The sequence below is a fragment of the Petromyzon marinus genome, chromosome 51 (genome assembly GCF_048934315.1).
Source record: "Petromyzon marinus isolate PM22_M1 ecotype Great Lakes invasive population chromosome 51, UKy_Petmar_22M1.pri1.0, whole genome shotgun sequence".
Lineage (NCBI taxonomy): Eukaryota > Metazoa > Chordata > Hyperoartia > Petromyzontiformes > Petromyzontidae > Petromyzon > Petromyzon marinus.
The window spans coordinates 5550585-5561227 of NC_133717.1; positions in this window are offsets into that span (position 1 = coordinate 5550585).

Sequence of the window (10643 nt, forward strand, 5' to 3'; positions counted from 1 at the left end):
TTTGCACTGTACGTAGTCAACTGTTGCATTGGAGGTGCGGAGCAAGGAGAAAAAAACTGCATGGCGCACGGTGACAGAATGACATGAACGGTGACACAGTGACGCGCGGATCTGCAAACATCGCTCGTGACCAACACTCACGTGAATCTTCTGGGGTCGGCTGGTCTGTACCCTCCTCTCCCAGGCTGCTCCTGGAGGTAGAAACGAGATCCGGATTGTTAGGAAACGGAGTGGCTACACTCACATCCACAAGTGTGCTTTAATTTCCGTGTTTTCGCAAAGCATTTCTCTCTTCTCGTATCGTTGCGGATACTGATGATTTAATTCCATTTTAGAAGCCATATTTCATTTCGAAGCATTTAAAGCAAGCTTCTGATTGGCTGCTTGCGGCTATGTGAAAAACTCCACACGTTTCGGCGCACTTTAAATGGCCTGCTCTTTGATGACGCTATAGAAGTTGTCATTAATGCTTATAACTGCCTGTACCAATGATAAGCAATGTAACACGTATTCTTGGTTCTTTCGGTAAAGTCATGTAGAAGGGAAATAATAAAATAATAAAATATTAACCAATAAAATTATCGCGACGTTTCGACTGCAACACAAGCAATCATCATCAGGTGTGAAAACCAGAGCAAGAAAATGTTTCACACCTCATGATGATTGCTTGTGTTGCAGTCGAAACGTCGTGATAATTTTATTGTTTTATATTTTTATTATTTTATTGTTTCCCTTCTACGTGATTTTACCGAAAGAACCAAGAATATGAATCCCTGCAGTCACGAAAGCTTTAAATCAAAATTCACTGTAACATGGTCTCTCGAGAGCGGTCTGTGGCAAATACCAATTAATCCTTTCATGTGACAGCCTTGCTGGCCAGTTTGTGAGTGTGTGTGTGTTTGTCAGCTCACTCTGAGGGGGTGTAGATGGTGATGAGGGCATCCTTTTGATACTTCTTGAGCAGACCCTCGCGGTCTGCGGTATCATAAAGACCGTAGTACCTGCCAATGCACACGCAACGCACTTTAATCACCGAGTGCGTAGCCAACCATCGATTCATAATGTCAACTCAATTATTTTGTTCACGATGCAAGTATACAGTCGTGCTTGTGATGATAAAAGAGTCGCAATGAATTGTTGGATAAATAATTGGATGATGCAGTGGTGTAACAGTTATTGCGCAGGACTTGCAAATCAGAGGTTGCCAGTGTAATGTTCTGTAAGCGAACGTTGAAGCAAAGGTGCAAAGTGATTGAATCCCCCCACCTCTGTCCAGCCAGCTGTCCACCACAGTTAGTTCAATTGGCAGTGTTGGGGTCAAGTGTGGGTACTCCCTACCCTTCCAAGATGTCCGGCCATTGTGGAAGACTAGGCCAAATACACGATAGAGTGTTCTCTACGGCTCTCCCTTTAGTGGAGTAGAATGCACAAGGAATTACAGGGCTGCACTTTGATATACAATGATAAATTCATGATAGAATTAAGATAATGGGACTTATCTGTAGAAGGAAGGCAGTACATCCGGAAAACGGTAATAACGAGAGACACGTGGCTTAAACTAAATATGCAGCGTAAAGAAACCATTCTAACTGATAAGAAAAGTAAGTGGGTTTGAGCAGAACACACTGGCAGAAGGAATAATGGCCATTAGTCTAGACTAAGTACTGGGTGATCCAGTAGTTGGAGCGTATAAATGAGCTTGTCTATTGATTGTAGGTAGGTTAGTCCATTGCAGGGCAGTTGTATAGTGATGGCTTGGGGAAGCATTTACGTAGCAGTGCATTGATCATTCCTGATGATGATGAAATATTACATAAAAGCATAGGCTGGGATACCCTCGTGTCTGAGTGAGTGCAGGGAATTGGAAGGCTCCTTACTCCTTGAGGAAGTTCGCGATGAGGCCTTGAATGTCGGCTGAGGTGGGCGGCAGAGCGATGGGAGGCTGAGCTGTAGGTGGCAGAGGTGTGGGTGGCAGAGATGTGGGTGGCAGAGGTGTGGGTGGCAGAGGTGTGGGTGGCAGAGCGGTGGGAGGCTGAGGTGTGGTTGGCAGAGGTGTGGGTGGCAGAGGTGTGGATGGCAGAGGTGTGGGTGGCAGAGGTGTGGGTGGCAGAGGTGTGGGTGGCAGAGGTGTGGGTGGCAGAGGTGTGGGTGGCAGAGCGGTGGGTGGCAGAGGTGTGGGTGGCAGAGCGGTGGGAGGTTGAGGTGTGGGTGGCAGAGGTGTAGGTGGCAGAGGTGTGGGTGGCAGAGGTGTGGGTGGCAGAGGTGTGGGTGGCAGAGGTGTGGGTGGCTGAGGTGTGGTTGGCAGAGGTGTGGGTGGCACAGCTGTGCGTGGCAGAGCCATGGGAGCCCGATCTTCGCGAGGCTGAGCCTTGCGAGGTCGAGCCGTGGCTGGGAGAGCTGTGGGTCGCTCAGCTGCGGGAAGCACAGTCGGAGGCTGAGCAGAGGGTGCCATGACTTTGGGCACCATCATGGACATAGATGCGGGTGGCTGTGGCAGCTCAGCTTCTTCCTGTTGGTAACAAACAATGATGGTAATGAAGGTAATTACGATGATGTGAGTGGTGGTGATGAAGTTGATGTCAATGGTGAGTATGATGGTGTTGAGAGTAATGATAGATGTGATGATAACTTCTGATGTGCTAACACGTACAATCTGGTGTACCAACACATTCTGATGTATCAACACAGACACATTCTAATGTACCAACACGTAAACAATCTGATATACCAACATACAATCTGATGTACCAACACGTACACACAGAACGACGGTGAGAGCAGAGCAGCCGCGTGCCGGCTGTACGCATGGCCTCCTCACCTCGATCAGCCGCTGGTCGTCCTTCGTTAGGTCCCCAGCGAGCGGAGACGGTGGGCCTAGAACTGGGCGCATCAAGACGATGGCCTGCAACACGGACAAAGCGGCGACACCGATCAGCTGGCCGCGGGCACGTTGGCACCCCTCCCTTACCTCGTTAGCCCGACAGGGATGTGACGATGCTCCCATTCGCTAGCGAAAGTTGCATCAATTTATGCGTGGGCATGTCTGTGTGTATGTGTCACAATTCTAATGCATGTTGTGCAACCAGGTGTGAGAGAACTCAAGAAACCAGGATATGCTTAATTTTCCACAGTGAGCCCTGGTCACCAATCACGTGTAAAGTATTCGATTTGCATTCAGTTCTTTACTGTTTCATTTTTGTACATAGGGGGAAAGATGGCAGCAAGATGGCAGCAATTTGGCAAATGGATCAAAGAAAATGGTAAAAATGAGATGGGAATAATGGGAAGCAGTAAAAACGAAATGATTAAAATGACATGAAAAAGTAAATTGATTCTTTAAATGAATCCCGGCTTCCACCAACAATTCAATGAGTTTGATGATTTATGACTATTTGTTATGATTTCGATTGCTGTAATCTTTATAGCTGTGGGTGGTCACACATAGTATATGAGCTATTCAACCCAAAATCAAATGATTCTTACACTACACGTGTGACTAAACACATGCATTATGTGTGCTGAAATGCATTTAACCCATGCATAATTGCACACCTATTGGCCTAGCCCTCCAGTCCACTTCGGCTGTCTTTTCCAGCCATCCCAGGGGATTTCAATGGAACAACCAAGTAACCTCTTGGGGCCACTATGAAAGGCTACATGAGGATAATAATGATGCCCTCTCATTATCCAGGAGAGTCTGGCTCAGACTCAAGACTTGTTCACGAGGATCCTGTATTAGGATTGTTCGGCAAATTCCCTGAATGAGCATTGAGGTTGGAGGCAGAAGCTGCACTGTCCAGGGGAAAAACACGTACGCATTCAAGTCAAGTACGCTCAAAGTTCTGGACAGATGTATTAAACAATCTATTGATATGCTGTGATCTCCAGCTATAAACAGCTGATGTAACATTTACATCTCATAGCGGTCGGCCTATCACCTCCTGCCTCCCTGGCGCACTCACCCTATAGTTGTCGGGAAAGACAATTTTCCGTGACAGCGCCTTGAGGTTCAAGGCCACCATGTAGTTCACCACATAGAATGTTGCCATGTCTCCCTCAAAGTGGAACTGAGAAGAACACACATACAGACACAATATTGGAGAGAGGCACAGTGTTGTCATCAATGGTGTAGCGTGGTGGGCATGGTCCCATTGATGGACGAGATTTCTCATGCACAGCCCCTACCGTTTGGAATACCCTCCCACTCCACATCTGACAAATCGACACCATCACTTTGTTATTCAAATACAAGATCAAAGCCTTTTCATTAATCTGGGCATACAGTGATGAATAGAAAATCACAGTTTGGACATTTGACCAATAGTTTAAACACAGGATAGTTAAACCCAGGATGGATTGTAAGCAGTCCAGCTTGAACACATCGCTTAATCTCTCGCGCGCATACCTGCAACGGAGTGAAGGGCGTGCAGCAGCCCTGCTGCAGGAACTGCAGAAGCCCCTCCTTGCCGTACTTCCTCCCAAAAGGAATCTGGGGACACAAGAAGCAGTGGCCAGGAGTGAACAATAAGATATATTTACTTTTATATAGCATCATTCATGCTAAAAGCATCCCACAACGGACATTAATAATTTTTCGGACCAAATCACACATACAGCCACTGCCAAAGCAAATGAAAACCCTACGAGCAAGCAAAATCAAGAATCAACAAACAATTTAAGAAATGGCACCAAAACAAAAGGCACAAACAAGAAAAACGTTATCCCAACAAAGGAATTAGTCCATGAGGTCATATCCCAGACCCACAATCCCAAATTTCCAACCAAGCCAGCAAGACCCCAAGCAATTTGTAAGCCTGCACGTGTACGTGTGTCTGCGGGGAGTGCTGGCTCAGTGGTTTGCACACTGCCCTACAAACCCTGGCCACCCAAGTTCAAATCCCGCTCATGGCCAAATAAAGTGGTTGTTGGCCTCACTTAGGTCGACTCAGCTTTAAATGAGTACCTGGTGTCGTGTGTAAACATGAGCACTGAGGTAACAACCACACTATACCCTGAGGTGCTATGCTGGCCTTAAAAGGTGCCCACGAACAGCACCTGCTCCAACAGTTTGCGAAAGGCTTTCCGAAGGATTGTCCTTGTTACCCCCCTTTGGATCTGCCCCTGTATTATTACAATGCGTTTTTATTCAGGAGAGCTTCACTGAGTCTCAATACTCTTTTTGTGGAGGGTCCTTCCATGTTTTTTGCAGTGGGGGAGAGGGCAACATTGCTGTGTCATCCCAATTGTGTAATTTGAATTCATTTTTTTTTTATTCCGACCATCACGCCAGCATATGACATCACTGGATAATTAAGGTCCACTGTAAAGCAGATAGCACATAGTATGTTTACCAATAATACCACGGAGATAACCACCGACTGTGTCCACGTGTGTGCGGCCACTGCATTTACCGTGATCTGGTACCAAGTGGATGGTTCCTGGCTGACGTTGCGCGCCGGAGCACGGTACTCCGCCGGCTCGGCCCGCGTCGTCACAGGTGGGACAACGCTCAACCGCTGCCACCGATGGCCCTCGGGACCGGAGGTGGTGTGCGACGGCGCACCAATTGGACCCAGCCTGCTCCACACTCTGATTGGAACACAACGAGAGGGCGCGGCGGTGAACGAGGAGCCGAAGGCAGCCATGCGAGCTAAGCATGCGGTTCACTTAAACGGAGACCGTGTCAAGTTTGATTCATGTTAATGTTGGTAGTGAAGAGTCCTAAGCCACAGGCGAGGAGATTCATTGAACAGAATGTAACCCATACATCGGCGAGTGCAAACAATATCTTGTAAATTTGACGACCTCGTTGGGTGGTAGAGGGTTAACGTCAAGCATTGGCACCACGTGGCCGAACACCAAAAACAAACGCGGATTCATTGTCCTGGCTATGCCAAGCTACGCTTTAAGTTAGGCTGTGTCAAGGCTACACCCAGGGCTTTAACTTCTTTCTTACAAGTCGCTGGTAGACTACATCCCACCGACGTGTGGGATAGAGAAGAAACTCGTCAGCCAATAACACTGTGGCCTTAAAATAAGAAATGTATAATAGGCGACGTTTTGGGCAATGGCCCTACGAAGAAGGCTGTTGTGGCAAAGTATTGTCAGCGAGATATTAAAATATAAACATTGCACAATGACAAGCACTACATCTGGCTGTCTTTGGCTGCTAATGCTTACATACATTACCAGGTGATATCTTTTTTAAGCTGAGTCGACCTAGGAGAGACTCGGGACCGGTTCAATTATTGCTGGTCACTGATGTTAGCCATGGCTGGTAATAAACTCGGGTCAACCTGGTGTTGTTGTAGAGCAATGGGTCCCACTGCTCCACCACCCTGCACCCTGCTCGGCATGTACACATGCACACACACGCTCGTGTGCACTCGCAGCTCTACTCACGATGGCCGCTTGGAACTCGGCCCATCGTGGTTCTCATCCACCGGATGGGAGCGGCAGAGTGGGGAACGTGGGGAACGTTGTCGGCGTGGTCCACCTCTTCCTTGCTCCCCACCACCAATGCTGACAGTGCACATGCGGGACCCAATCGACTCCCCATCAACGGAGCATCGCACTCTCAGGGGGCTCCGGGACCTGTGTCGTGGGGCCGCAGGCTTGGTCGCTGTCCGCTTGTCAGGGTCTGCACACACAAGAGGGGGTGTGGGGGTGCGGGGCACAAGAGTCTCAGTTTGGAGGTAAGAATGCATGAATCAGGGGCACCCCGGTGGCTCGATGTTAACTACCTCGCCAGTGATAGAGGATATCGTGGGTTTGATCCCAACCCTGATGCCTGCATATTTGAAGTTTGCACGTTCTCCCCGTGGCCACGTGAATTGTTCTCCGGGTCCTCCGATTTTTCCCTCCACATGTAGAATCAAATTGCGTTTCGATTATTTGGCTGTTATACATTACCACACGCCGATAAGCCAATTCTTTGAGCTATCATTTGTGGCCAGGTCGAAAAAGAGCTTTATTGCTCAGTGGGCTTCAGTTTAGAATTTACACGAAGGAATTCATGGTGGCGCAGAGACGCAATTAACTGTGTGTGGGGGGGGGGGGAGAGTGAGAGGAGGGCTCGTGAAGATGGAAGGCGGCAGGATTGCAGCTGGGCAGGAGGAGGCAGGGAATTGGCTGAGGACTGGAGGGGAGAGATTTGGCAGGAAAGGAGGAACCGTTTGGAAGGTTTGAGAAAGATAATATATCAAGGGGGGTGGTGCAGATGCGACCTCAGGTACGGGTACAGACGGCCTCGCCTCATATCTCTACTCCACATACTCTCCGAACTTTCCCGTCTCATCTCACTCTACTCCACACTCTCCTACCTCACCAAATTTCTATTCCATTCCACTCTCCTAACTCTCCCGTCTCTACTCCACACACTCTCCAAACTCTCCCATCTCATTTATCTCCTCCACACACTCTCTGAACTTTCCTGTTTCACCTCTCTACTCCACTCACCTCCAAAAACCACCGTCCGCATGCACAGATTGTGCTTGTGGTCCATCTCCATCGACCGCTGTCGCTTGGCAGCGCTCTCCTCCTCCTCCGGGTCACGACCTCCTCGCTTGCGGCGCCGACCCCCTGCGCAGCAGCACCCAGAGATGTACCACCACTGCGTCTCACTCTACCTATCACTTAGAGGTACCATCGCGTCTCCCTCTCTATCCATCACTCAGAGGTTCCACCACCGCCTCTTCCTATACCCATCAGTGAGAGGTACCACCACGTCTTCCTCTCCCCATCACTGAGAGGAGCCACCACCGCGTCTCCCTCTACCAATCACTGAGTGGTACCACCAAGTCTTCCTCTACCCATCACTGTGCCCCCCACACAGCTACCCCCCCCCCCCCCCCCCCCGTTCTCTCGCTTGTGCTATGGGGCCGTCCATAAATGACGTCAAGCGATTTTGGACGATTTTAGACCCCCCCCCCCTCGTCACAAAAAGTCAGACCTCCCCTCAAATATGATGTAACAAAACTCTGCCCCCCCCCCCAAATTATATTTCCATTTTGAAAATAAAACATGCTTTAATCGCTTTAAACTATTGTCATTGTAGTGCGTATTTAATGTGGCGCTGCACTCAGATGTTATAGGAGAAAACACGTATACAAAACTGAGGCTTTGGAAAGCTTAAATTTAGCATAAAATTCACTTGAAAATATTCAACGTCTAACTAAAACTGCAGATGTTCAGAATATATTGAAATTATCTTATAATCATAAAATATAAAAAGTTATTATAACTATTAAAAAAATACTTTAAACTTTGTGGTATAACAAAGCAAAATGTAGAGTACAATTATAACAATCATATATTCATTCCACAGAATGAAAAACCCTGGTAGAATCATTAGAATCAAAATGTTTCATAACAATCATTAAAACAAATTCAAAATGTAAGCTTCTCCATTCTCCCATGGAAAAGCAAAATGCTCCTTCATGGAATAAATAAAAGGAGACATTAGTAAATTTAAATAATCAAATAGTTAATAATGAAAATTAATAAATAAAAATTTGTGTTATAACAATTCCATATTTATTTAAAGTGGCGCATTTTGATGTGACGTCACATTTCTCAAACCCACCCCACCCCCCCCGTCACACATCATCATAGTTTCATAGTTTATTTATTTGTTATAGCCCTGTGAGCCATTCGGCTCTTGAATCGGGTGCAACCTCAACAAACAAAAAACATGAACAAGAAAACATCTTAAAGTGATTATGTGACTGTGCAAACAGAAAATCCAGGAAAAAAAACAATAAAAATATTCCTGAAATAGCACCGTACACCAACGCTGTGTGCAAAAATCCCAGTGGGATGCAAGTCAAATAACAACAACAACCACAAGACAACTAAGATTAAGGCCATCAGTCTAACTCCGTACTACAATAAACAAAAACATGGCCAAAAACAAAAAAACGTTTTCGAAATCACCAAAATAAAAGCCATAAATGCAATGTAACAGTGATCATAGGGACTGTGACCGAATTTTTAACAATAAACTACATAAACAAATTATAACACCAAAATCTAGAGCCATATTTTAAGGCCACTGAATAGCAGTGGCAGCTAGGGGTGTACAACTCCTCTAGAGCAGTTTTGAGTGAAGATCTCATAGGTAGTGATTCAAGTTGAAGTTTATTGGCAATAGCATTCCAGACCCACATGCACATGTACAGTGCTGTCAATCCACTGCTCAATGAGGGGTGCCTCATGCCAGTTGGGTCCTGGGGCTTATCTGACCATACATCACCACTGTCTTCATTTCGGGTTGGTGAAGCTAGTGCGCAGAACTGATTCAGATACCACTCCCCACTGAGGTTAGCCACGGCTGGGAATAAAACTCAGGTCGACAGCTTGTTAGCAGTGTGCACCGGCTAAGCAGTGAACACCAGTCAACTGGACAAAGTTCACCTCGTGAGTATCATGCGTTATTCCGATCAGACACTTGCTACATAGTTTCATAATATTAGACAAGCAACTCCCATGACTGACAAGAGTGTAGTGGATTGACAACGAGCTAAATGAAAAACAGCTACTACTTAGGTTTTAGCAGTTGTTCTGTACAGCTCTCTGACATGTTTTGTGTTATACTGCATATTGTTTGGCATGTCTTGACGTTTCGCTCCACGTGCTTGGGATGTTCACATGGTAAAACCTGAAAACGCAGTGTAAAGCTATGAAATAGCCAACCTAGAGTTGATGAACGAATTAATATGCACGTGTGTAAGGGTGTCTCTGTGTCTGCACATGTGTACCTCCCTCCACAATTCTCCAGATAGTTCAGCAATTGGTGGGCCCAGCGTCGGGCCAAGCTAAGGCCTGAGGCTGTCTACACGCGCTGGGAGCAAGACATGGATCGTCACAAATGTCTGACCCCCCCCCCCCACTAGGTGCTAGACGTCATTTATGGACGGCCCGTGTTTATTTTACACGAGTGATGAGTTAGCCGTGTGTGTGGTGTGTAATAAAGTTTATCGTGTACATATTTTACTGGACATGTTGAACAAGAGCTTCATAAAATAATAAATTGATAAAATAAAATAACAATAATATTCTCACGACGTTTCGGCCACAACACAAGCGGCCTTCATCAGGTGAAGGGACGAGACTGTCTGGAGCGCTGTCCTCCAGTCTCGTCCCTTCACCTGATGAAGGCCGCTTGTGTTGTGGCCGAAACGTCGTGAGAATATTATTGTGTTATTTTATTTAATCAATTTATTATTTTATTCTCATTCTACGTGACTTTACCGAAAGAACCAAAGAAAATGAATGCTTGCAGTCACGAAAGCTTTAAATCGAAATTTAAGAGCTTCATAGCTCATCGGATTTTTCCAGGCTAAAAAAACTGATTCTGATTTATTGGTGAGCGCTACGGCAGGTTGACCACACACACACAAACCTTGTGAGTTGGTCTTCATCGTAGCGCTGTTGATGTCCTTCATGAAGATGTACATCTTTATAAAGAAATAAATCCCTACAAGACGCGATGTAGAAGCAGATTGAGCTCCTCTTCGGAACCAGCGGCTTCTGTGGGGACGGTGGACTGCTGAGATTGACGTCACGTCCAACGTCTTCGCGTGACGTCACTACCGGTCACGTGGGAGGCGCGCGTCTGTCACATGACCACGAGCTGCCTGGCC